The following is a 26498-nucleotide window of genomic DNA, read 5'->3' on the forward strand; positions in this document are numbered from 1 at the left end:
CACCCTTGCCTGGTGCCATTAGTAATGTACACTTTTTTGGAGTAAAATCCAGCAACGTTTACCCTTGCCGAGGGGGATGAATATAGTGACATAATAGCTGACAGTATAGGTCCCGAGAATCCAAACTTGAGAAGGGTCTCTTTTAGAAAGCCCCAATGAACTCTGTCGAAGGCCTTCTCCGCATCCAAAGTTAGAAACACAGAAGGCCCTCGACAGAGCTCAGCATAATGCAGGAGGTTCATCATTCTACGAGTGCCGTCTGTGGCCTGTCGGCCTTTTGTGAACCCTACTTGGTCCCAGTTTATTAACTGTGGTAGGATATTCAGGAGTCTGGAGGCAATCAGTTTGGCAAATACTTTCGTATCCGTATTTAGTAGTGAGATGGGTCTGAAGTTGGAGGGTGTATCCGTGGCTTTACCTGGTTTCGGAATCACAGATATTATTGCTTGGGTAAATTCCTCAGGCATTTTACCTTTATCTATTATGGTTGAAAAAGAAGGGATAGTTTAGGGGCAAGTATTGGCCCGAAGGCTTTGTAATATTCGTTTACAAACCCGTCGGGTCCAGGTGCTTTGTTAGATTTGAGGGATTTAAGCGTTGTTTGTATTTCGCTAACTAGGATAGGGGCATTGAGTTCTGCCAATTGTTGAGCATTGAGTGTTGGGAGATGGAGGGCATTTAGGAATTGTTGAATTTTCCCTGGCGAGGGTTGTGGAGTATTGGGGTCGTCTTTTAAGTTGTACAGTGAGTTATAATAGTCGCTGAATGCGTTGGCAATCTCTCTAGGATTATATAGTGTTGTTTTAGTTATTGGATGGATTAATTTGGCTATTCTTGTTTTGGCCCTCTTATATCGAAACATTTTTGCTAAGTAGCTGCCTGTTTTATTGCTATGGTGGTAATGATTTAGTTTAAAGGACCTCAGTTGTCTTTCATAGTCAGCACATAGTAATAAGCGTAGTTCGTGCCTCAGTGTAAAAAGGTCTTTTTCTAGTATGGGGGAGTAGTGTAATTTAATCTGGGATTCTAAGATTCTTATTTTGTCAATAATAGAGTTGGTTAGTAATGATCTTTGTCTTTTTAGTCGGGATCCTAATTGTATATAGAATCCTCGGATGTACGCTTTATGGGCGTTCCACATAGATTCCTCTCCAACTTCAGACCCCTCATTTAGTTCGAAAAATTCTTTAATCCGTTCTTTAATATATTCCACATGTTCAGGGTTATGGAGAAGTGAGGAGTTTAATCTCCAGAGCGGGCGATCTGACCTCAGGGAGTTTGTATTGATTGAGAGCAAGATAGGCGCGTGATCCGATCAAGTTATGGGATTGATATGGGATGACCGTACTCTCTGAAGAGTGTTTTTATCTATCAGGAACATATCAATGCGGGAGAAGGTTTTATGCACATGCGAAAAAAAGGTGTAGTCAGTTTTCGTAGCATGCATAGACCTCCACGGATCATATAAATTTTCTTCTATCAAAATTTTTTGTATATTAATACTCTTTTTACGGCCTTTGTGTGAGGTATCAATTTTAGGGTCTGCACAGGCATTGAAATCCCCTCCAATTATTAATGCACCTTTTCGGATGTTTTGTATTTTAGCGAGCACCAAGCGAAGAAAACTGCACTGACCTGTGTTTGGGGCATAGAGATAGACCACTGTATAGGTTTCGTCATTAATAGTGCAGATTATTATAATATAACGGCCTTGGGAGTCTTTTATACAAGTACTTATTTCCACTTTTAATGAAGAGTGAAAAGCTATGAATACTCCTTTCTTTTTTTGGGAAGAGTTTGCAAAGTAGGTGAGAGGGAAAGAGTTATGTGAGCATTTTGGTGCTTTCCCCTCTGCAAAATGAGACTCTTGGACAAAGATGATATGAGCCTTGTGATCGAGGGCCTCTTTCCATAGAAATTTCCTTTTTTGAGGGGAGTTCAGGCCATGTGCATTAATAGATAGGAATTTCAATTCCATTTTTAATCATTAGGTGGCAGAGTTGCAGTGTGTTTGTATGTGTACCGTATATACTTAGGGCATATTAAGTGATAGTGTACCTCTTCCTGAGAGACCCAACCTTCTATAACAACATTGAGATAAAAACATATATACTGCATTTAAGAAGATAACTTAACTTAACTTATAACTCTAAAGTCCTATAGTATAGGAAAAAGAAAAGGAAAATATTCAGATAGTACAGTCCAACATAAACCAGAGTTTGTCTGGGGGCAAGAGCAAATATCCCTCTGGCTACAGAGAGATAAGCTCAAGTATGGAGCTGGTAGTGGGTAGGTGAAGATGTCAAGGCTAGGTTCTCCATAGTACTCATTTTCCTGAGGCCTTATGCCATTCAATTGGGATTTTTGCAGCTTTAGTTGGACCACGCCAGGGAAGTGCAGCACCTGGTTTAATCAGTTTCCATATCTGTAGTAAGCGTTCTCCATCTTCAGGGGAAGCTATGATGTAAGTTTTCCCATTCTTAGAGAGTATCAGTTTAGCTGGGAATCCCCAATAGTACAGGATTTGGTTGTCCCTCAGTATTTTAGTGACTGGAGCCAGAGATCTTCTCGCTGCTAAAGTAGCTTGAGACAAATCAGAAAATAACTGGATCTTTTCATAGGGTTCCGGAAGCTTACTGTTAGCGCGAACATAAAGGAGTAGATCCTCTTTCGTTTGATAAAACTGGAAGCAGATGATCACATCACGTGGGATCGTGTCAGGTAAGTGTTTGGGCTTAGGTAGGCGATGTGCTCTAGCGATTGAAAGTTCTACATCCGAGACATGGGGCAGAGCGGCTTTAAGCATGTTATAGATGTATTTTTTAAGCTCAGCGGTTGTTACAGCCTCTTCTATGCCTTTTAGTTTCAGATTGCACCTTCTGTTTCGGTATTCTAAGTTTCTGGCCTTAGCTTTAAGCCATTGCAAGTCCTCAGTATGTGTGTCAAACATGTCCACCATCTTATTATGCCCCTCCGTTAGGTCTGCTACTCTTTCCTCAGTGTTAGCAAGTCTTTCCCCTATAGAGTCTACAGAGGATTGCAGATTGTTAGTGATCACTTGGAAGTCAAGCAGGAGGGAGTTTTTAAATGATAATAGCATTTCTTTGATTGCAGCCTGCGAGGCTGTCTGCTCGGTGGCTGGAAAGCTTTCAATAGTAAGGGTGGAAGCACTGCATGAGGCTGAAAGGCCTACCTTTTCCGCGTTGTCTGCAAGCCTCTGCCTCGATTTTAGCGGGCTTTGAGATGCGGGAGACGCTGTGCTGGGAGAGTTTTTCTCCGGGGAGTCCGTAGGCTCCGGCGTATCCCCCGTGTCTGCCGAGTCTGCTTGCCTTCTGGTGGAGCCGCGAGAGCTGCGGGAGTTGGTGTCTGCATGGCCAGCGCCATCTTTGTCTGCCGCGCGTCTCATGCTGGCAAAGAAGTCGGGGAGTTTCTGGAGTTTGGTGGCTCCCATTTTTCGTTTTCTGGTGGCGTCTGTGTCCATAGCGTCTTCCCCGGTGTCGTCCTCCCGGGTTTTGTAGGATGGCATTGCTTTGAGCCGCTTAGTCGTGCTAAGGAGAGCGGAGCTACTCACTCAAGCGTCCATACACTCCGCGCGCCGGACACGCCCCCCGAGATCCAATCATATTTATCAAATTGCTGTAAAATCGGATCATTTTATTGTATCGTGGTGGCCACCTTTAAGAATCCTTTATTTTTATATTGGTAAAATCATCTTTCCTCCATACATAACTAATTTATTGTTGCTCTGTATATGTTCCTAGAGATCAAAATGTCATGTGACAAGTCGTTATATTGACCTCAAATGCATTAATGCATTAAAATGAAATAAACTAAGCCTCATACACATGTATGAGAACTATTGCCTGCATGTATTAGGATTCTATACCTTGGGTGAAAGTTTGGGACCGAGTGCTTTTCAGATAAATGTCTGTTTTCATGAGATGAAAGACTGCAGCCCTCTCTTGGGATATAAGGAAACATAGTCCAGGGTTGATAGCTGTTGGGTGAGAGTAGCACCAGTGATGAGAACATTGTTTGTAACTGTTATCATGTATTTATTTAAAAAAAAAAAAAACCTCTTGCTGTAGATGCTGCATTTAAGTCACACAACTACTAATTTGCAAACCTCTCAACAACATGCACTAGGATCTGATATGACACAGCTGGGGCTTGATATTCAATTGCAAACAATTTTTGAAGCAAATCAGTGCAGTTTAGCCAAGCCATTTATGACAATTATGCTGGAGATTCATGGAGTTTACTGGTGATGTTTTAGTAAATCAGACTCTAAAGCTAGCCATACACAAGTCTAATTCAGCAAGTGATCAATCACTCCCTGATCACAAAATGATTAGCTTATAGTGATTAATATTACCATGTGTCCCCTCAATTTGGCCCCTCCATCTCAATTCAATTCCAGCTTTAATTTGGTTCAGAACTGACCAAACCACTGGATGGAGTACAACACTACGCAGCCATCAATCCCTGTAAGACCTCCCCCCTTGCCTGATCTCTGTTAGGGATCCATTGGACAACATTTCAGGGTCAAAGCTGTAAAGACCAGTCACTAGCCTGTAGCCTATCAATGTTGCTATACTGGGTGAGCTGAGCGCTGACATAGCAACATGGTATGACGCCATGCAGCGGCCGGATGAGTTGGGAGTACAATGCTCTTGGCCATCACTCAGCCAGCTGAGAGGGGTTGGGGCTGCTGAATGTATGCTGGATTTTCGGCAGAAGCAGTCAAGCCGAGTTTTATTTAGCATGTGTACAGAGCTTTAGAATAGGCGCCAATGTTTTCTTATCTGTTTTACCTATACAGTGCATAAGGTTCTATGCTACCAGACGTTTAGCACCCATAATGGTCAGCATCATCCGTTATAGTGATCTGCTGAGTTAGATACTATTTAGCCAACGCTGTTGTCATCCCCCCTTTAAGTAGAACACCTGCTCATTCTTACCCATCCCATCTCAATAGAACAGAGTGGGCAACTCAACTTGGGCCTAAACAGCTTGTAAGGTCTGGGCAGGCCGCCGCCGCCGGCCCTGCCGCTGACTCAGTTTGTTGCCGTCCCTGGCACTGATTTAAAGGCGTGCAGGGCGGCAGGTGGAGGACGCGTCTCAGTGCACACTCCGTCTACGCAACAGTAGTCACGTGTCTCCCTGTGTGTCAGCTGACACGCTGAGTTCTGATTGGCCAGTCCATGTATTTGTATCTGGTTAGCGCCCTCAGTCTTGGCCCGTGATAGCCTATGCTGGGCTTGTAGCTGAGATTGCACTCACACCAAGTGCCTTGTCTTGCTGCAGATTTCTGTCTGTCTCTTGACCAAGCTTCTTGCAGATCTGATACCTTGTTGCTGACCCGGATTGTACCTGACTACGTTTTTTTCTGGTCACCTGTTATTGACCCGGCTTCTACCCGACCTTGCATCTTACTGGATCTCCTGTTGCCAACCTCGGATTGTTAAAGGACCTTGCATGAACGCTGCCTGCCCTGATCCTGGCCTGCTTTGACTACGCATCTGTATTGTGATTACACTTTCAACTGCATTGCCTCAGTCCCTAGCCCTCAGGTGACTATTCAAGTACGCTGTATCTGCATTACCTTGCTGTGTTTGGTGAATGCTATGTGCCAAGTTGTATGCTACATCTACCTGCAGGGTTGTGTAGTTTGTTGGTAGGTAGGAGTGTACGCAGGTGTTAGGGCTGGGTGATAGGTCAGTCATATCAGCATAAAGTCTGACTTATAGCAAGTAACCCGACAAGCATGACACAGCTTATATGTACACTGACTGGGGATATGTTACATGAAGTGACCACAAACAATGATTTTGGGTAATCACTTGATATATACAACAACATCCAGATCAGGCCGCATTCATCCTAAGTCTATGGCGAGGTTTATTAAGATGGTTACAGATCATGTCTAAATAAGTTAGAACTATCCAAATGATCATGGTCCAAGAGGAAAACAGTGGTGTCCAGTTAGGTTTCTGTTTCTTTTGTGAGGTCTTTGTATTGAATGATACCAATTTTAGTCCACTGCATTAGAATGTATTACATAGCTCCTAACTTCATTATGAATTAATGACCTAACTCTGCATTCATGCTTCTACTGTACAAAGAAAAGTGGAAGATCAGTGTTTGAGCTGCATTTTATCTATCCCCAATTGTATCTGTTAAAAAAGAAGCATAGTTTGAAATATTGTAGAAGGTTGGAGAGAGCCTCAGGTAATGGTTTTTACATTAATTTAGGTCTTTTTCAATTAGTGCTGGTGTCAGTATTGCAGAGTCTTTAAAACAAGGGGCTTTAACGTGCTTGTCTAAGTGCCACCCATCTAGTGATACTCCTTCTGTTGCGTACACCAGAACAGAGATGGTGCACAAAATAAGTCTGGAAGTATAGTGCAGTAATGCATGACAATTGTATACAATAGCTTATCCTCTTCTTAACATTTGTAGCTCACAGGAAGATGGTTTTAAGCAACTGTAGAACCACAACCTGCTTCCTGGAAACTTTACACTGGTGGTTTTAAAGGATCACTTCATTCATTTTCATTGGATTGGGCCCTCAATATGAACAATATTTAGAATCTCTACACATTCTGTCTTCTTTTTTTTATTTTTTCAATTATCAGCTACAAAAGTTCTAAACACTTTCTCTAGCCAGTGGGTCCACTCACTTATCTGTGTAAGCCTGGAAATAAGCAGAGACAAATGAATTGCATTAAAGCTTGTACATACATATGACTAATGTCACCCATTGGGGATCAGGACCCGATTATCAACTTAGGCTGGTTATTGGCTCCCTCAGCCGATAAACACTACTCTGTTATCTTTAAAGAACAAGCGACACCCATGCTAACCTAGTAATAAAAAACACATATATAAGTAGATAAATACTATTTCTACTTACATACCAGATGTATTGTGCTATCCACGTAAGGTCCTGTGAATTTTATAAAGGAAAAGCAGAACATCCTATTCTAGGCAGGGGCCATTTTGCCAAGCTAATGCTGACATCATATCCTCCCTGACTCTTGTTTTCCCCCCTCCCTTCTCTTGCTCATTGTGTATTCATTAGCTGCCCTCCTCCCAGAGTCTTTTTTTTATTTACACATCCAATCACTGAGTCACCTCAGCCTTGCTTGTAAACACAAGTGATCAGCTAGGCAGGGAAATAAATGGAAGAGGAAGAATATATTATAGATAAAAAGAACGCCCAGCATTCAAAAGAACTCCCAGCATTCAAAAGAACTCCCAGCATTCAACTTTTTGGCACTGTTTGGCACTAGGGCCGGTGCTCTTATAGTATGTGATAACTCCAAACCATAACAGCAGAAAAAGTTTTGAATGCAGGATTAGCATCTTTATCACTTAATACACTCAGACCAGTTGCTGTTGAAATTTGATTTGTATGGTGATGATACCGCTTTAAAAAGAACAAAAGCTGGCTTCTGCTTGCTTATCCCTGTTAAGAGAGCAGTGTAAAGGCAGCCGTACACTGGTCGATTGCCACCAGATCGACCAACAGATAGATCCCTCTCTGATCTAATCTGATCACAGAGAGATCTGTTGGTTACCCATACACTGCACACAGATTTTGAATCGATTTCAGCATGAAATCGATTCACAACCTGTGGAACTGCCGCCTGCCTCTCTGATCCTGCTCCCCCCGCGAGTCACTATACATTACCTGTCCGCTGGCGCGAGTCCCCGGGTCACTGCAGTTTCTCACTTCTTTCACCATCCTCCTCCATCTTCACTTCACTTCCTGTCCCCTGTGACAAGGAAGAATAACAGTAGAGCGCCCTCTACTGTTTGAATGTCGCCTTCTCACAGGACGGGACAGGAAGTGAAGATGGAGAAGACGCTGAAAGAAGTGAGAGACTGCAGGGACTCACGCCCCTCGTGGACAGATGATGCTGCCGCTATGCTGCGTCGGTCATTGCCGTATTGAACGCCGCTAACGACATGCTCCCGACCTGCTGGTGACCGAGCTAAATTTCCCTCCTGGACAGATCGACTGAATTGATCAATTTTGGGTGGAAATCGGTCGATCAGTCAACATTTGCGTAGCAATTTCACAGCAGATTCGATCACAGTAATAGAATCTGCTGTATATCGGCGGGAAATTGTTTAAGTGTTTGGGTACCTTAAGGTTATATACTGTAGTCTAAAAATGTTTTAGCAGTCTTTAAGGTCATATTGTAGGCCAAAGAAAAACAGTGTTTTAAGATTAATTACCCCTTCCTGTTGGCATCATTAGCAAGATTTGGTTTTGGGGACAATTTTAGACAATGTTTGCGTGTACTTTATACGGATCATTTGGCCAAAATCTGCACAAACTCTAGAACAGCCTTTCTCTCCTTTTTACCCTGGAGGAACCCTGCAAATACCTTTTGGTTCTCAAGGAACTCCTGCAAGTAATTTTTGTATCTCAAGAATCCCCTGGCATGGTGTTTAAAAGCTGGTGTGGCTGTTTGTCACTACCCCCTATTACAGTGACCTTCATTACAATGTCTCCGTATTCTAGTGCTTTTTATTAATGTGCTCATTATTATTCTGAACTCAAATTTAGTGCTTCTTTTTACAATACACCCTATTATAGTGTTCTCTATTATACTTCCCCCACGATGGGGGAAAATGCCAAGGAACCCCTGCAGAGTACTCAAGGAACCCTGGGGTTCCAGGGAACCCTGGTTGAGAAAGTATGCTCTAGAATATTTAATCCATTTGAAATTCATAGGAGCACACAGCAGGGCTGCCCCCTATCCCCCCTACTGTATGCCCTTTCTGCGGAACCACTAGCCTGCATTATAAGAAGTCATGAACAAATACATGGTCTTTGTATCAATGGCATCAAGGCAAAAATCAGCCAATATGCTGGTGACACAATACTCTACTTGGCTGATCCCCACAACTCTCTTCAAGATTCAAGCACTTTATTGTCATTGTGTAACACAACAAAATTACTTTTCATGACAACCTTGAATTTTGAACTCTCTTCATGTAACGTTTGATCTTATCTCAGAGATGGGAGCCTACTGGAGTCTCTCCATAAACTGGAGTAAGTCCGCTATATTTGGATTAGACAACCCAGACGTTTAATCTACCCCATTACCTTGTTTAATTCAAATAGTACAATCTTTGTGTTACTGTGTGAGCTAATGTGGCATCCTGTTTCCCTGATAATAGTGCCCCACTGTTTCTGCTTACTTACGCTAAACTTACCGCTTGAAACAAAACTTCCCATTTCAGTGATAGGTCGCATATACCTCATCAAAATGCTGTTGCTCCCCAAGTTGTTATACATTATGCACAGTTCTCCCATGTATATAACAGGCTCCTTTTTCCAAAAACTCAAGTCCTTAATGCGCACAATAGTTTGGAACAAATCAAGAGCCAAACTAAAACACTCCATCCTACAATGCCTCTCTGAATCAGGTGGGCTGGCATTAATGGTTCCTCAATTATACTACCTTGTCTCACAGTTGGAGCTCATTGGTTTATGGCTAATTCCTTCCAAGCCCCGCAACTTTTAGGCTTCTCCGCCTCTGACAGAAATAATAATCTCCCTTTTGCATTACTCAAGGGTACCCTTTCACTCAATAACCCGAACAACACCATTCTAGCACAACACCAAATTGGCTGAATAATGTTTCTCTTTGGGCGGACAGGGGGTGTAGTGTATCTGGGTCAAATTTTGTGGAACTTTCAACTAATTCCACTCTCTGACCTACAGAATCAGTATAACCTATCTCCCATCTTTAATTTTATGTATAGCTTCGGCATGCACTCCAGAGGGACTTACTCACACTGGCACCTCTCTCATTTTAGAAAGTCTTAAAGATGACCCCATGAAACACCAGGTGACATCTACTCTCTATTTTTTTACCCATCATTCTGATAAACTGATTAAGAGTGCTCAGTTTTAAGTGAACTGACCTGGGGATACAGGTAGATGAAGAAGACTGGGAGGATTGTCTACTGACCACAAAAAGTACCCCCTGAGAGACAGATTAACACAACTCTTCATTCTCCACAAATGTTACCTCACTCCTTCCTGAATTGCCAAATGCTGCGCCAATGCCTCCTCTTGTCCTGAATGTGCACTCTCAAATCCCACTTTTTTTGCACCTGCTTTGGCATTGCCCCCCAGTGGAGTCCTTCTAGAAAGGAGTGGTGGCCTTCCTGCACGATACCATGGGCTTGTCCGTGGCACTTGACGTTAACATATGTATCTTACTTCTTACTGATGAGGTCTTGTCCAAACGCGACAAGGCCTTTTTAGTGGAGATGTTGTTCGCAGCCAAACAACGTATTGCTTTTAGATGGTTATTACTAATTTGTCAGACAAAACGATGGTCTATAAGCATAGAATTTGTCCTACTAAATTCTCATATATCTGGTATAGATGGCTGTCTAGCCCTAATGAATAAACTATACAATGGATACTGGGATTGTATTTATCTCCTGTATATCTATGGGTCCTCTTTCCATACACTACTCTTCATGTATACAATGCATTTTTCTGCAGCTATTTTGTAACAGTTTTTTTAACCACTTTCTCCACTGCTACAGTATATCTACATCATCTGTGGCACCCTCCAAGCCACCATGACGTAGATATACTGACTAGGTTTGCAGCCCTGCTGTGCACGATCGGGTGCGCTTCAGAGCGCACCCCCCAGCACTTTCAGCTGCATTACTAATTGGTAAAAGGGAACATGTTCTCTTGTAGCCAATTAGTCCACCCCCCTCCCATGAACGATTGCTGCAGTAGTCAACTGCAGCGATCCTTCATCTGCCCCCCTCCATGCAGAAATCATAAAAAAATACCTCCAGTAAGCAGCCTCACTCACCTTACCTCGTTCCTGCGATTATCCTGAAGTCCGAGCCTCCGTTCCCCGCTCTGCATGACGTCATCAAGCCGGGACCCGGGTAACCGGCATTACGCGGCTGACTGCAGAGCAGGGATCGGAGGCTCGGACTTCAAGATAGTCAAACGAGGTAAGGTGAGTGAGGCTCCTTGCCGGAGTTTTTTTTAATGATTTCTGCATGGAGTGGGCTACCTGATGGGGGGGGGGGGGGCATCTGGCTATCAATAATGGGGGGCGGGGGTAGGATATGTAAAAGGGGGGTACATATTTATTGGGGCATCTGATTAACTAAGGGGAGAGGGATTTAATAATTTGGCACATCCGGGCACCTGGGGGGGCCATAATCAAATACTAGGGGCACATTTGGCTAAAATGGGGTGGCAGCTCAAATCCTGGGGGTACATGTGGCTATAATGAGGTAATCCTGATCCCGGGGACACATCTGGCTATAAAGAGGGGCACTATTCCTGGGGGTGCATCTGTCAATCTATTCTGGGGGTGGCAAACACAGGGGACACATCTGGCTATGCTGGGGGGGCTGATATTGTGGACACATCTGGCTATACTGGAGGGGGGTTGATACTGGGGACACATCTGGATATCTATACTTGGACGACTTTAACTGGTGGCACAGTTTTTATGTCAATCGCACTTTTTATTTTTAAACAGAAATTGGTCAAAATTGAGAAATAATGCATTTTTTTAAATTTTTTCCCACTTTTTCCCATTAAAATGCGTAGAGAGGAACATTTTACTTGGTACCAAATACCCCCCAATGAAAGCTTAGTTTGTCTTTAAAAAAATGATATATAGATCATTTAAGTGGCACGAGTACAGATGAAATTATTGCTGTTTAAAAAGGGACACCATTAAAGCGTCAAAACTGCTCTGGTCCATTAGGGAAAAACAAGGTCTGGATGCGAAGTGGTTAATCTCGTCTTTGCATTTTTTGTCTTTCAATAAACACCCTTTGGTTTTTTTGGGTTTTTTTAAAGGGTTAATTTCAAAGATTGATATAACTAGGAAGATACTTTATTTCGTACATTCTGGAGTTAAAGAGGAACTCCAGTGAAAATAATGTAATAAAAAAGTGCTTCTTTTTTACAATAATTATGTATAAATGATTTAGTCAGTGTTTGCCCATTGTAAAATCTTTCCTCACCCTGATTTACATTCTGACATTTATCACATGGTGACATTTTTACTGCTGGTAGGGGATGTCACTGCTTGCTTTTTTTGGCAGTTGGAAACCGCTGTAAACCGCTATTTCCCACAATGCAATGAGGTTCACAGACAGGGAACCTCCAGGACCATGGTCCTCACAGTTTCCTGTGGGAGGGGTTTCACCACAATATCAGCCATACAGAGCCCCCTGATGATCCGTTTGTGAAAAGGAATAGATTTTTCATGTAAAAGGGGGTATCAGGTACTGATTGGGATGAAGGTCAATTCTTGGTTACGGTTTCTCTTTAATCTGTACGTATAATTTTGAGTTTAGTTGGACCTTGGGTTATTAATTAGCACACAAGCTAGTCAAGCCACTAGTGTTTCTTAGCAAGTTACAGGGCTGGATGTATCGTATAGATGTTATTGCACATTTAATTAGATAGGAAGCTGTAACATATGTTAATATTACACCCAAGAAGAAATTAAAGGGCATATTCACTAAATGACCATAAAAGTGGCATGTGCAAGCAGATCATGGCAGTTTCACTGGTGCATATGACAGTTACGCTGTGTGCATTGCACATTAACTGCAGCCCACATTACCTAGGTAATGTGCACATTACTAGTGTAGTGTGGTGCGTGGTACCTAGGTAACAGATTGCGCAAATTGCTCAATGCACCCTACTAACTGTAGTGAGTACCAGCAAGGTTGCAATTTTAGTGAATATGTCCTACATGTCTAAAAAAGGTATGTAAGCTCATGTCCGGGATGTTTTTCTGTTTGGCACTGTATTCAGCCTGAGGAAGTGGGCAAGTACCCACAAAACGCATTACCAAGTGCTTATTAAACGCTTATCTATTATAAGACGTTGTCGTCATTTGAGGCAAGCCACCTCATCTTTTCTATTTTAGTTGTTTTTAACACAGTTTTATCACTCATTGGGCACCTCTTCCCTCCTTGTGTTACCCACCCTACCTTGGGAGGGGTGTTCTATTTGGTTAGGTGTTTCCCACTTCTACAACCATCAGGAATCTTTTACCTAGAGAGCGACCAAGTCCAGTTCACCTGGACACCCGAATGGAGTCTGTTCTGTTTATCTCCACCTCTCTTCAATGGTCAGTTGCCCGTTTGCAACCCTCTTTTGTGAGTACCACCTTCTATTACATCATCCTACTCATTGTTGTTACTTACTACACCATTGGGGCTCCCGTTGTTTCTGTGTTCTTTTTTCACTCCAGGGCGTTCTTAGATCACCCTACACATCAGAATGTAAGTTCAATATGCATTTCTAAAATGAAATCAGTTCTCTTTCATATATTTACAATAACAATGACACCAATCAATACTACAACCACAGACACAGTGTATTACATTGATTTAGTGATCGCTCACAAACTCTTGTGCTGATGCTGCCATCATCCTACTGTTGTGAGGTCAGGAGATTCTAGTTTGCTGCCAGCTCACTTTGTATCTATAATTTAGGTATTGGTATTCTTACTTAAATCTTGGGCAGATTTGTCTGCATTTGCCATCCCTGCTGTCGGCAGGCATTGTTATAATTTTTCCTCACATTGTGGTAATTTGACTATTTCATTTGGAAGGAATTCTCAACCATATGGTTCACAGTATATCTTTTTAGATACATTTGTATTTTATTCCAGTGCTAGCATTGTTTGTTTGGTATGTATGCATTGCATATTGTGTTTGTATGGTATGCATGGATATTGTGTTTGTATGGTATGCATGCATATTGTGTTTGTATAGTATGTATGTATATTGTGTTTGTATAGTATGTATGTATATTGTGTTTGTATGGTGTGTATGCATATTGTGCAAGATTTGCCTTATTGTGATTTTGGTATATTGTACAATTATAGTTTTTTATGGTGTGTGATTTGTTTTTAAAGGTCTGGAGTGATGTATACAGTACAATTATTACATAATAAAAGGAAATGTATTATACAGGTAGGCAAGCATGCTACAAGTAGCAAGAAAACAATCAGTTATTGATGATAATGTATTAGAAGCAGGGGAAATAAGTAGGTTAAAGAAGAGCTGTCAGCTATACTATCTAAAAAACCCAACACATATATATAAGTAGAAGCAGTATATATAAAAGTAGATAAATACTTGCTCTACGTACATAACGTATGTATTGCACTGTCCATGTTTTGATTTCAGTGAATTTTATGTAGTAAATAAAGAGAATTCTGTTTCATGCATTTGCCATCTTAATTCCCTCTGACTGAAGCCAATACTGATGTCATTTCCTCCGTTACTCTGGGAGGAGGGCAGCCAATGCAAATACAGTCTTCAGACACTACCACCCAGCTCTACATTAGAAAGTGCATTGTCATTATGTGACTCTGTAGCTTGAGAAGCATGAGAAATATTGGCCAAGAGGATCAGAGCTGTGGGAGGGGAAAACAGGAGGTAAAGAGGCTTCAGCCAATCAGGCTGCATTAGCTAAGTCTAAGGGGATACTAAAGAAGCAAAAAAAAAAAGACAACCCAGCATGCCCTGCAACTTCCTTTGTGTGGCAGATGTCAGGGGTCTAGTCCTGGGAAAAGAAGTGAGTGGACTCACCTAGAAAACCCATGCGCGGCGTGCCAAAAATGGGCGTGGTCAAGCATACTGTGGGCGTGGTCATGGATGGGGCCAAATATACATGACCTTAGCAGTGATGTAAAAGGAAAAGGTCTGCCGGGGAAGTTTGAGCTCTGCTGTAGTGTATCCCCCCAAAATAGATGTAATCTGACAGTATTTCGCCAAAAAGACACAGGTAGACGTTCCTCCAAAATACAGATAATATGGCAGTGGTTCCCCCAAAATAGATAATGTGGCAGCAGCAGTTCCCCCAACATACACAATTTGGAAGCAGTTCCGCAAAATATGCGAAACCTGGCAGCGGAACACCCAAAATACATATAATCTGGCAGCAGTGGTCCCCCAAACATACACAATCTGGCAGCATTTCCCCAAAATACGCATAATCTGGCAGCAGCCGTTCCCGTAACATACACATAATCTGGCAGCTGTTCCCCAAAATACACATAATCTGGCAGCAGCCGTTCCCCTAACATACACATAATCTGGCAGCCAGTTCCCCAAAATACATAACAGCGGTTCCACAAAAATGCAGATAATCTGACAGCAGTTCCCCCAAAATAGGTACCCCCAGCATAGGTAGCCAGGTCTATAGGTGTCCCCAGTATAAGTAGCCATGAGTATAGTAGTCCCCAGTATATGTAGCCAGAGGTATATGTGCCCAGTATATGTAGCCAGGGGGTATATGTCCCCAGTATATGTAGCCAGGGGGTATATGTGCCCAGTATATGTAGTCAGGGGGTATATGTCCCCAGTATATGTAGCCAGGGGGTATATGTGCCCAGTATATGTAGTCAGGGGGTATATGTGTCCAGTATATGTAGCCAGGGGGTATATGTCCCCAGTATATATAGCCAGGGGGTATATGTCCCTAGTATATGTAACCAGGGGGTATATGTGCCCAGTATATGTAGTCAGGGGGTATATGTCCCCAGTATATGTAGTCGGGGTATATGTGCCAGAATAGGTAGCCAGGTGTCCCCCCAGCAGGAGGGGAGCAGCGCAGAGAAGACGGAGAGCTGTGAGCAGCGGTGGAGAAGGGGGCCATCTCTTCCCCCTTCTCTCACCTCGGGGCTCTCCTTCCCTCGCTCTCCCCTCCACAAGTAATTTGCGTGGGCAGCCGGCAGCGGGCGGGACTTACCTCTCCTCGTCGTCGGAACACCGGATCTGCATGCCGTAAGTCTGGTCTGGTTCAGACCAGAGCAGCAGCACGCAGATCCGGTGCCGGAACGAGGAGAGGTAAGTCCCGCCCGCTGCCGGCTGCCCACGCACATTACATGTGGAGGGGAGAGGGAAGGAAGGAGAGCCCCGAGGTGACAGAAGGGGGGGGGGAGATGGCCCCCTTCTCCACTGCTGCTCACAGCTCTCCTTCCACTGCGCTGCTCCCTCCACACAAGCCAGCGTGGACGGCGTCCACCCTAGGGAAATAGTAAGTGGACGCCGTCCACGCCCCACTCGACCCCTGGCAGATGTACCAAATAAGAGCCAGGGAAATTGGGGAATTACAATTACTAGGTAATGCCTAATGATGTTGATCCAGGTATTTTATCTGATTGCCATCTGGAGTCGGGAAGGATTTTTTCCCTTTTGGGGCTAATTGGACCATGCCTTGTAAAGGTTTTTCACCTTCCTCTGGATCAACATGGATCTGTGAGGGAGTAGGCTGGTGTTGGTGTTGTACTTTGTTCTCTGGTTGAACTCGATGGACGTATGTCTTTTTTCAACCCAAATAACTATATAACTGTTTTACGGAGAAGAAAAATAAGAGTGATTTTTAACTTTTGGATTGCCTGGTTAGCATCCTTATTACTTGTTTACCAGATAAAAATAATGAATTGATTTTTTAATTTATGCCCGACAGTTACACTTTAAAGGAGTTAGACTTTAATTAGGTTGTGAGGGGTAGAGAACTGGATCAGAACACTCCAAAATCTTGTGGCATGTTCCTAGTATGCAGTGGTTAGTACCTACTAAAAGTGATGCATAGTAGGAAAACTAGTGAACTGATGGCAGGGTAATGGGTTCCCAGTACTTATTGATGAGTGTTAAGGCTTGTCTGTGTGACCTGAACCCACAGTATTATTTTTATGATTATTTTTTATTTATAAAGCGCCAACATCTTTTGTAGCGCTGTACACAGTACAATGCATATAGTGGGGAGCATAGATACATGAGAAGTTCAAAACTCTGTACCATCAAGACATCCAGCAATACAGATACAAAATACAGGTAATCCCCCAGTTGTAAATGCCCAACTGATATGAATGGCCCGATCCCATCTCAATTGCGTAATTTCCGCATGGGGAAGTTCGGAGTAGCTGCTCTAAACTTCCCCCTTGTCCCGGGGTGTATCCCTCAGAGCTCCCCCACAGCGAAAGCAGTACATTTCTCACCTAGCAGCTGAGTCCAATGCTGTGTGTCCTCCTCAGATCACCTCTTGCTTGCTCTAGTACCTCTTCCTATATGTCGCATGACATGCAGAAAAGCTGGAGGTGGCATCGATATACACACAGCGCTGGACTCTGTCTGGAAGGTGAGAACAGCACTGCACAGACAGTGGGACACAAAGAAAACACGGGGGGGGGGGGGTCACAAATCTTGCACATGAGAACACAAAGCAAGAAAAAAGTGGACACAAAGCTGGCATAGAGGGACACAAAACTGGGATAGGGGGACACATAGCTTGCACAGGAGGACAGAAAGCTTGCACAGGGGGAAAAGGGTGGAACAGAGGGGGACACTGGAGGCTCAGGGGTGCATAGAGGAGGCACAGGGAACAAAAATGGCACAACTTAAGATCAGGTTAATAATGAACCTACAGTCCCTATCTCATTCATTAACCAGGGACTACCTGTGTGGTTTGAGACATCACCAATACAGGTACATGTTTATATGGTCAATTACAGCACAATAAGAAACCCTAGGAGGAGTCCCTGCCCTTGCCAGCTTATAATGTAGAGGGTAGTGGGGTGAAGACATTAAAGAAGGAAACACTATGGTTAGTGGATGAGGCATTGAACCTCCAATGCTACCAATAGCAAATCTAGTAAACAGTAGAACTACTATAGCACAAATTCCCGAACAGTAGTGCTGGCCATAAGAGAGGTGACAGAATAAACAGAGAGTATCATAACTTTCTACATAAGGGGCTGCAAAGCAATAGGCCAGTCAGAATGCTCATGCTATCCCCGTGCAATAAAGGTCTGAGCTGGGCCATGGAGCAGAGAAAGGAGGTGCATTGGTTTGATGCTCCACTTTTTATTGCCCTTTAGCTCTCTCAGATCTGATAACATCTTGGTGTCAAATACCACAGGGAAGGTTTTGTAATTTCTTGGCCCATACCCATTATGCATTTTTCCGACGACCGGTGACACTTTGAGCGACGAACAATGATTTCCGTAATCTCGCGACGTGGGTACAGGTGCGTCATCACATGAGCGTTGTTTAGCGCCGTGCAGCGATAATGACTGGTATGGCGGATCTTTAAGATCCCCGATGACCCCGTGCACAGTACCGCAATCGCTTGACTTCCCATTCTCGCACGTTGTGTGATGTCGCACGTACCTGCCAGCCGAAAGATGGTTAATGGAGAGCGTGGGCAACATTATATTAAGCAATTTTTAGTTTTACCGTTGTGACTAACCATTGTATATTTACCAGCAGTTTGAGGGGTGAATCCTGATCCTTTAATGAAGTGCTGAAGAAGTGTGATATTTCAGAGAGTGTTGGACCTTCTTCCTCAAAGATGAGGACTGAGAACTGTTGCTCATGTTGAACATTGGCACCCCATTAAAGGAATGTGGTTTAAATGCTCTATCTCTCTTTACAATTATTAAAGTCCTTTCCACCACAGAGTCACCCTGTCTCTTCCACCACATAACCAGTAGCTGTGTATAATTATTGCTTAAAGAATAAAGTGCTTTACATACTTCTGTGGCACTGCCTGTTTTGGTCATTGCCCTAAGTACAGTTACACCTTGGATTGAGAGTAATTTGGTTTAACCACTTGAGCCTTCAGTGTCCTTTCACCTTATGCATCCGAGCAACTTTCACCTCCCACTCGCCAATAGCTTTACCACTACTTATCACAATGCAATGATCTATATCTTGTTTTTTCCGCCATCATTTAGGTTTTCTTTGGATGGTACATTTTGCTAAGAATTATTTGATTAGAAATCAATTTTAATACATGCTACCGTAATTAAAACCATGTATTTTATTTTCCCATTTGTCCCAGTTATTACACTGTTTAAGTTTTTTCCCTATCACAATGTATCGCCGATATTTTATTTGGAAATAAAGGTGCATTTTTTCAGTTTTGCGTCCATCACTTATTACAAGCCCATCATTTAAAAATTAACAGTAATATACTTTACTACATACATATTAAAAAATGTCAGTCCATAAGGTAACAATTTATGTAATTATTTTTTTTATTGTATTTTTTTTCTTAGAAAAAAAAAACATGTGTAGCTATCTGGGATTGTGGGAGGTAACGGTCTAATTTTAAAAGTAAAAAAATGTCATTATCTGGAAATTTTTATTTCCAGATGTAATTTTACTATTTGGCCACAAGATGTCCTCACAGCTCACTTCTAAATGTGTAGTATTACTATGCAAAACGGAAGTGATGTGAAGATGAGACAGGCTTTGTGAAAGACGGAGCCGTCTCTTTGACGGTGTCAGTCTTTCATACGGGGACTTAGATCAATGAATGGGAGCTTAAACAACCATGAAACAGTGAGAGACAGGTTAAGATAAGTGCTTCAGAAAGCAGGACTGTCTTCGGCCCATGTTTTGTTTAAGAGCTCAGAGAAGTTCTTTTGCATAGCTAACTGAAGTTTCTTAACTCTTCCTGTATTGGAAACAATATGAGACTCTTTTCTTTGCTACCAATGTTCTATTTCTTATCTGTACTACACATACAATTAATTATAGCATAGGTTTATTTTCATTTCAGGTTTGCTTTAAAGCATGGTTCCAAAGTCTATAGCTGTGGACTCAGGAGAAAAGAAATACTGTATGTTAAGTACAGAGGGTTGAGATGCTGTTCAGACAGCTCACTACAAGACTGCCTGTGCAGATTTAGTTTCCTCTTAAATTAAGCTTATCAAAACTGCAAAATAAAATTACCACTTCATCAAAGGCAAAGCATGTGTTTTGCCTCTGACGAAGCAGTGACTTACTGCAAAACAGCTGTTCGGCCATTTCTTCCTTAACCCCACTGCCTATTTGATGTTTCTGCCCAGTAGACAATAAAGGTGCAGTTTTATTGCATGCATTGCCTCCTTCTCTCTCTACTTCATCTGGAAATGAATGGATATACACAGGCTTTTCTAAATCACCAGTATGTCTTTGGGCTAACTGGATACTGATAAGATGTCTAGCAGTGTAGATTTACAATTTGTCCGAATACATGATCAGCCAGGTTGACTGCCTCAGAGGGAAACAGAATGTGAATAAAAGCAGCTAATAGTCGAAACAACAACCCAAGATGTTCCATAAATAAACAAATAACACCATTCTTATTGAGGTAAAAGAGCCACAGCTGTATTATTTTGTCATTATCAGTGCATATGAAAGCCATCAAGCTTTAATTGAAAACCAGAACAAAATAGACCCATGCCAGCCACTGGAGAGCAGAAGCTTGTGCCGGAAAGAACAACAAGGCTAACTGGCAGATGTGTGTGCCTTCCTGTTAATTACTTTAAGCCAGGCTTCCAAGGACTATAGCTGCGACTTAAAGAGAAAATAAATATGTTAATTACAATTACAGAAGGGTGAGATGCTGTTCAGACAGCTCACTACAACACTGCCTTTACAGATTCAGCTGCCCCTTAAATTAGGTTGATCAAATTTTCAAAATTAATTCCAGGAATACCTTCAAGCCCTGCCCACCACACAGCTGGCTAATGAGAGGAGCAAGTTGTAAAAGAACTTAGAGAAAACTCCAGAAAACATTAAATACATGACATGTATTGTGTAGCCTATATTTATGTTTAAGTAGCCTTTTCCCTTGCTTTTAATTTGTTTTTGAAGTTATCCTGTAGTTACAGTGTTCCCCAACCCTGTCCTCAAGGCCCAACGACAGGGCATTTTTGCAGGAAACCGCATTTACATGTGGGGTAATAAGTGCCTCAGGGATACTCATTGAGCCTTTGACCAGGGTACGAATCCCAGCTCAAGCCAGTAGGTAAAATGCAAAACAATAATATTTGTAAACTGCTTTTCTTCTGTAGGACTCAAACGCAAAGCAGAAAGTAGGCTATGGGCAAGGCTCCCTAATGATTCAGGTCGGCCATGGAGTGTGCCCTAAGTGGCTACAGCTCTGAAGCACTTTGAGTCCACAAGAAGAAAAGCCTGCTACAAACGTTATGTGGATTTCCATAAAACATGAACTGAGGTTTGGAAACACTGTTGCAGTAGTTTACAGCCCTCAGAACTGGAAGTAAAACTGTATACCTTTCAGCCCTACTGCCACAGTAGCCAATGGTTATCCACGTTCAAGGGAATTTCCTACCTTGGAAGTCCCGGCAGCCATGTCCTCTCTAGATACAATAAGGCAAAGCCAAGCAGCATCCCCAGTGTGAAGCTAGTCTAAGGGGGCAAATAGGCTTGACGGCTGGGCCAGGCATTTAATTTTATAGATGGGGTATTCTCCTGGCTTGCGTTGCAGATACAACCAGCCCACTCAAGCCGTGGTCATTTTAGTCAGAAATGTATATCCAAGTATTGACACAAGGGAGTCTAACTCCGAAAGCCTTAGGGCCTTAGCCCTAAGCCCTTACTCTTGGTTCAGACTATGGAGAATTGTGCAGTTAACACTCCCCAGGCCCCTCAGATCAGCTGCTGACAACCACATACATGTTACCAAGCAGCTGTGCAAGGTGGCTGATGGGCATTTGTCATCGATTCATATGTATTGGCAAATGCCTGACAGATACATACTGTGACGGTTAGTCAGCTGGTAGAGCCAAACAATTGTCCCCATTTTTACTAGTGTTTTCTTGCATGCCGATTGTGTTAGTGCAGTGGATGAACCATCTGGTAGAATGCAGTATTAGTGACCCAACATCAGCCACATTTAGCAAATAAACACCTATAATTAGTGAACCAAACTGTATAAGGAGGTGATGATGGATCAGCAGCTGTTCATCTGTAAACTTGGAAGTGCATGAGCTTCTTTTGTCCTCCTCAAGAATCACCTTCTCGCATTCATGTATACAGACTTCTCACGTGCCTCACCCCTCCTCTGGAATGCCCTTCCACAGCACATCCGTCATTCTCCAACTTTTTAAAATCTTTAAACGCTCCATCAAAACTCACTTTTCCCACAAGCAGATACCCTAACTTAGGCCATTCCCCCTTTAACCCTTCATCAAATTTTACTCCTTACTATATAACATGAACACACACTGCCTGTATGTATTCTGCATACTCCCCCACATCTTGTTTTCCCCCCATTCCTTTTGATTGTAAGCTCGCAAGGGCACGGCTCTCTTACCCTTTTGTGTCTTGGAATTTGTTACTCATTTCTTAGCTTGCTCTCTGTTATACATTTTATTCATCATGTTACATTTGTCACTGTAATCACCAGTTTTTTATTTTGTATCAGTGTCCCTATTTGATGTATGTCATCATCTTTATCTTTATGTACCCCCTGTTTGTTTTGCTTCTCAGCAGAATATGTTACAGTTTTAACCACTTCACCACTGAGGGGTTTTACCTCTTGAGCACCAGAGCAATTTTCACCTTTCAGCGCTCCTTCCATTCATTCGTCTATAACTTTATCATTACTTATCACAATGAAGTGAACTATATCTTGTTTTTTCCGCCACCAATTAGGCTTTCTTTAGGTGGGACATTATGCCAAGAATTATTTTATTCTAAATATGTTTTAATGGGAAAATAGGAAAAATGTGGGAAAAAATTCATTATTTTTCAGTTTTCGGCTATTATGGTTTTTAAATAATGCATGCTACTGTAATTAAAACCCATGAAATGTATTTGCCCATTTGTCCCGGTTATAAAACCGTTTAAATTATGTCCCTATCACAATGTTTGGCGCCAATATTTTATTTGGAAATAAAGGTGCATTTTTTTCAGTTTTGTGTCCATCCCTAATTACAAGCCCATAGTTTATAAAGTAACAGTGTTGTACCCTCCTGACATAAATATTTAAAAAGTTCAGTCCCTAAAGTAACTATTTATGTATTTTTTTAATTATAATTTTTTTTATTTTTTTTAATTACAAAAAAAAATTAATTGGGGAGTGTGGGAGGTAATGAGTTAATTTTTTTGTGTAAAACTAATGTATTTGTATGTGAAAAATGCTTTAGGGTGTAGTTTTACTATTTGGCCACAAGATGGCCACAGTAACTTTTTGTTTATGCGACCTGCAAGCGTCCGAAAGGACGCTTGCAGGAAGTGCTATGAGGCTGGGAAAGTTTTTTTTTTTCCCACAATGATCGCGCTGCTTCTCATAGAAGCAGCGGATCATTGCGGGGCTTAGATCAACAAAAGGGAATGTTTTTTCCCGTTCATTGATCTCCGGGCGAGCGGGCGGCGGCGTGCATGCGAGCGGGAGTGCGCGCATGAGGGAGCGGGAGCGCAGGAAGTACGGATTTATCCGTCCCTGGTGGTAAAAGGATGGAAAAAGGGACGGAGAAATCAGTATGGCTGAGGGTAAAGTGGTTAATAATCAATAATAATAATAATACAGTGCCTTAGCTCTGTGGGAACTAGGCTAGGCTACCATGGCAGATTAAAGAATATTTAAAACATGCTACTGATAACTTTTAAAGGACATAAAAGCCCTAAAAGTTTAGACTACCAATGTTTTTTCTATTCAGTGTCTGATCCAGTCAGTCATACTTCATGGAAATCTAATTCAAACTTGGTTTTCAAAAGCATAGAATGGATGACGTCATTCCCGTTGTGTCAATGAATACAGAGATGCTGAGATGTCATTGCCATAGTTCATGTATTGAGAATAATCCCCACTCAGAACAGAAAGACTAAATACCAAGGACATAATCTCACAGAAATGATAGCTAGTTTACATTTTAATCAGCACCATATATTGCTTTGTCATTATAAAAACCATACAATACAATTAAATATTCCTATCAACATAATATACTAGCAAGCATGGCACAGCACTATGAGAAACAATTTAGTCAACAACATCAATTGATAGCGCCAAGGTTATTTGGATGACTTTCTATAATGTCCTATGTGTTGCAGCTGATTGCCTTATGTTCTGTCTTATTCTATTGGCTTATTGCTCCGTTCAACTGCCAAAAAAAGTGTAAGGTGAGCAGGGAGGCTGGTCAACATCTTTGTATAAATCTCTTTCAGAGAGTGTCTTTATAAAGAATAAAGGCCATGCTGAGAATCCCCTATGAAGAGATGGACTAGCCCAAAACCTGTAGGTAATGTCAGATTTCTATTACGTGCTGTAAATACCAGCAACATAGGAGAGAAGTAATTTATGGCTCATTTCACTCAGGAAGAAACGTGCTTCTTATTTGTATGTGTTTTAAATTTTAGGATTTTCGCGACAGTTCCTCTTTAAAGAGACTCTGAAGTCTCATAAAATTCACGCTTTAATTTTAAAAATCACTTTAACATAATTTCCCTGCCTAAAACGCTGCATCTCCGCGGCTGAACTCTAACTAAATTCCCCTAACTCCTGCCTTCATGTGCGTCAATTCGCACGTATATCAGCCTCTCCCCTGCCCCTCTCAGTGAAAGAAGACTGAGAGGGACGGGCGGAGGAGGCGATCCGTGCTGATGGACGCGTATAGAGGCAGAAAGCTGAGCCTCTCATGGAAGCGCTCCCCGCAGTGTGCCCCGGGGAGTTTGGGGGGATTTAGTTAGTGTTCAGCCGCGGGGATGCTGCGTTTTAGGTAGGGCAATGATGTTAAAGTGATTTTTAAAATTACAGAGTCTCTTTAAGTCTTAACTCACCAGAATAAATGCCTGGTAAACATCCTGCGTATAAATAAAAGACTGGAACACAAAATTGTTGAAATAATAAAATGTATAAATGAACTTAAAAATAGTGAAACTGTACAAATAAGGCACCAGACTACACACTACACAGTTTGTACAAATATACCCAATACACCTCCCACGTGTGGTATATTTTGAAACAGGGAATGGCACAAAGGGTGACATCACAATCGGGCAGTAGAAGCGTGAGAGGTTGAACAGGTGGGTGAGGACGGGCCAGACCAGAAAAATGTGGGCGCAGAGAATCAGAGGGTACTGGATCTAGGGGGCAGGAAGTGGCAGGTGAAGTTGCCAGCAGCTGGTTGACTTCCTCCACCATGACAGGATTGAAGGAGGTAAGGGAGGAGAAAGAGGCAGGAGTCGGATGCGTTGGGGAGGCGGGGGCGATAGAGTGGAGGAGAGAAATATCCCTTCCGGATGGTTGTAATTTTGTTGATGAAGTAGTTCGATAGGTCAGTGGCTGAGAGGGTGGAGATTGGGGGAGGAGGTGTGGGGTTGAGTAGGGCATTGAAGGTGGCAAAAAGACGACGTGGGTTGGAGGCTTGGGTAGCGATCAAGTGAGTGAAGTATATCTGTTTGCTATCAGCGAGGGCAGTATGGTACATCTGCAACTTGGTCATGTATCCCAGGAAATCATGGTTGTGGCGGGATTACCTTCATTTGCGTTCTACAGCTCGTGTCTCATTTTGTAGGTTTTTTGTGAGGGCAGTGTGCCAAGGTTGGGGGTTGGGGCGACTGTTGGTACAAAAGGTCAGGGGAGCAGCATGATCTAAGGCTGCGGAGAGGTTACTGTTGTATTGAGCTGCCGCTTCGTTGAGGCAGATTAGGCTGGGGAGGGAGGAGGAGAGGGAGTGGAGGGGAGTGGCTAGTACATTGGGGTCAAGGTTGCGCAGATCTCTCTGCCAACGTCCAGTTTGGGGAGGGGGACAGGGGGTGCTTGATGGAGTGAGGGTGAAGGTGATGAGGTGGTGGCCGGAGATGGGGAATGGTGCAGTGTCCATGTTTGTAAGTGTGATGGCTTTGGTGAAAATTAGGTCCAGAGTATTACCAGCGCTTTGGGTGGGGGCGTTAGTATGCTGAGTGAGGCCAAGGGAGTTGGTGAGCGAGAGAAGCTGAGTGGCAGCAGAGGTGGTAGGCTCATCAATTGGAATGTTAAAGTCTCCGAGGATGATTGTTGGGAGGTCGGAGGACTGGCTATATGGGAGCCAGGAGGCAAGGTTTTCTAGGAAGTGCGATATTGTACTGGAGGGGGGGCGGTACAGGACTGCAATAATGGCTGGGAGGGGATGGTAGAGGCGGATAACATGGGCCTCAAAGGAGGTAAAGTAAAGAGAAGGGGGTGGGGTAAGGACATGGAAAGTGCAGGACGGGGAGAGAAGTAGGCCCACCCCTCCCCTAAGCCTGTTATCTGGTCTTGTACACCCCCATAGGATAGGGCTGCAGCTGCAGGCAGGTCAGAGGGGGTGAGCCAAGTCTCAATAAGGGCAAGAAAGGTGAGGGTTTTTGAGATAAAGAGGTCATGGATAGTTGTAAGCTTGTTGCGGATAGATCTGGCATTCCAGAGAGTGCCAGATAGAGGAAAAGATTGTCTGAGTATGGGGCGGATGGGAATAAGATTGGGGCGAGAATCTTCGTGGGTATGGGGAGGGTGGGAGGTGCAGCTACAGAGGGATCTTTGCATCTTGGGTAAAGGAAACAGTCAGGGCCGGCCCGCCCATGAGGCGGGGTGAAACGTTTGCCTCAGGCGGCACTTCTGGGGGGGCGGCACCCGCCCGTCCGTGGGTGTGGAGGCCCGCCCGAGCTGGAGGGGATAGGGGGCAGGA

General features: G+C 43.0%; 1 protein-coding gene across 14 annotated transcripts in view; it reads left to right on the top strand.

Annotated features, from left to right (window-relative positions):
- THRA (thyroid hormone receptor alpha) overlaps positions 1–26498 on the top strand; it is a 1122562-nt gene that overhangs the window by 246406 nt on the left and 849658 nt on the right. The window contains exon 1 of one of the 14 annotated variants that reach the window (XM_068262441.1): positions 12715–12798. The exons of 12 other annotated variants lie outside the window; for them this stretch is intronic. The gene's annotated coding sequence lies outside the window, so the exon portion shown is untranslated. Of the gene's footprint in view, positions 1–12714; positions 12799–24018; positions 24093–26498 lie in introns of those variants that run through there. One more of the 14 variants, XM_068262444.1, reaches the window with a different exon arrangement.

Source organism: Hyperolius riggenbachi, chromosome 12 (genome assembly GCF_040937935.1).
Source record: "Hyperolius riggenbachi isolate aHypRig1 chromosome 12, aHypRig1.pri, whole genome shotgun sequence".
Classification (NCBI taxonomy): domain Eukaryota; kingdom Metazoa; phylum Chordata; class Amphibia; order Anura; family Hyperoliidae; genus Hyperolius; species Hyperolius riggenbachi.